Below are 2,292 nucleotides of genomic sequence, written 5' to 3'. Positions count from 1 at the left end.
CCACTGTTATGTTCACATCTGCATCTCCAGCCAAAAGCCCACTTTTGTACAGGGGTCCCCTCTGCTCTGTGGTCTCCTGAGGAGGCTATCTATCTGGTGCAGCTGGCCGGGCTGACCCACACTGGTTCAGGGCCAAGTCGTGTACCCCCTATCCAGGTCCTCCTTGTTTCCATTCCAGAGAGGCTGTTCCCCCACCATCCCTGCCTGCCTTCCACACCTGCACCCCAAACACTACTGTGATCCTGCAACTAGGCCCATCTCACCCTCCTCCCCCACCTTCCACTCCCACCTCCTGCCTAGAGGAAGACCAGCCTGTGGCCACTAGCACCCAGTACCACCCCCACGCCTAGTTCCTCTAACTAGGCCCACCTTGCCCTCTACCCACACAATGGGATTTGGAGTCCAGACCAGGCCTGGGGGCTGGGATAGATGCGAGAGACAGGGGCCTAAGCTCCCAACCTGACATTCCAGACTGACACCCTCACACTCACCCCCAACGCCATCCCATGCCCAAAGGAAAAGCCAGGGAAGCAAACCGATGGGGTTCTGGAACTAAAGCCTTAATAAGAACACAACAGAAGGAAGGGACGAGTCCGGTCAGTCATGCAGGGCTGTCTGTGGGAAAGGTTGGGTGGAAAGGACTGATAGATGGGGCAGATGAGCTGGTCAGCAACCTACAGCCAGGCTTATGTGGAAAAAGACTCTAAAGTAATTATAAAAGGTTTATTGAGAGTTCATCAATTAGCGGGTATAGACCCAGGAGAGATTATAGTGCCTTTTACTGCTGATGAAATAAAACAGTTATGGGAAGTCAATAAACCTTGGCAAAGAGCTTGTGCTAATTTTGGGGGAGAAATTAATAGCAACTATCCCAAAAGTGATAGACTTAACCTTATAAAGAGAACTTCTTAGAATCTTCCCCAAATGTTATGTGATGTTCCAATAACTGGAGCCCATACATTTTAAACTGTTGCAAATAAATCAGCAAAGGCAGGTTATGAATCAGAATTAAGTAAGGGGAACAAAGCCCTTATAATTTTGTTCAGAAGACAGAATTTTATGCTATTCTCGTGGTGCTAAGGAATTTTAAAGAACCTCTCAATAAAGTTACTGATTCACAATATGCAGAAAGAGTTGTTTTGCATATTGAAATCGCTGAGTTTATACCAGATGATACAGAATTGACTTCATTATTCATACAAGTTCAAGATATAATCAGGAATAGGCTCTGTCCCTATTGTTATAGGCCCAGAGAAAAGCAATTTATCTCAAGTATAAGACAAGGACTTTAAAATAGCAATTGTGAATATGTTCAATGACCTTAAAGAAGAAATAAATAAATGCCTCATTGAAGACCATGAAATCAAAACCTAACAGTTGAATAAAATAAGAAAAACAATTTAAGATATGAAAATAGACTTTAACAAAAAAAATAGAATCACTAAAGAAAAGTCAAACTGAAATAAAACTGAAAATGAAAGATTCAGGAAGTCAAACAAAAAGTTTAGAGGTGAATCCTCGCAGTGCACATGCGCCACGTCCTTAGGCCGTCTCTGGGCGCCTGGGTCTGCACGGGAAGATGGCAGAGGTTGCGTCCAAGTCAGTGTTGTTCCTGTGTCTCGTAACATTTGCCGGTCACCCATTGCAGAAGCAGTTTTCAGGAAAATGGTAATTGATGAGACTGTTTCAGCTAATTGGGCCATTGACAGCAGCGCTGTTTCCGTCTGGAACGTGGGCCGGCCCCCCGACCCAAGAGCTGTCAGCTGCCTAAGAAATCATGGCATTAGCACAGCCCATAAGGCAAGACAGATTACAAAAGAAGACTTTGCCACATTCGATTATATACTATGTATGGATGAAAGCAATCTGAGAGATTTGAATAGAAAAAGTAATCAAGTTAAAAACTGCAAAGCTAAAATTGAGCTACTTGGGAGCTATGATCCACAGAAACAACTCATTATTGAAGATCCCTATTATGGCAATGACTCTGACTTCGAAGTAGTGGACCAGCAATGCCTCAGGTGCTGCAAGGCTTTCCTGGAGAAGACTCACTAGGTGGTCCTGCCACCACCATTGAGCAGCTCACTCACCAGAGCTGTGCCCAAGGGGGGTGCCAGTCCTTAGCCCCGTGTCCCACCTGTCTCTTCAGCTGACTTTACTGTTTATCTTTAAAACATCTGTAGGTCGAAGTTAGGTGTATGTTCAGAAGGGTAAAAATATTAGAGTAAGACAGTGTGAGGTGTGGCTAAGTATTCTTAGACTAATTGAACCTTTCCTCTCACCTTGTCCTAA

General features: G+C 44.6%; 1 pseudogene; it reads left to right on the top strand.

The window, feature by feature from the left end:
• Positions 1 to 1,579: 1,579 nt before the first annotated feature.
• Positions 1,580 to 2,055, top strand: LOC121437257 (annotated as a pseudogene).
• The last annotated feature ends 237 nt before the right edge of the window (positions 2,056 to 2,292 follow it).

Source organism: Microtus oregoni, unplaced genomic scaffold (assembly GCF_018167655.1).
Source record: "Microtus oregoni isolate MIOR12 unplaced genomic scaffold, Mior012 000050F_ref0000143, whole genome shotgun sequence".
Classification (NCBI taxonomy): domain Eukaryota; kingdom Metazoa; phylum Chordata; class Mammalia; order Rodentia; family Cricetidae; genus Microtus; species Microtus oregoni.
The sequence above is the reverse complement of the archived record's forward strand: the minus strand, read 5'-3'. Positions and strand labels throughout refer to the sequence as shown.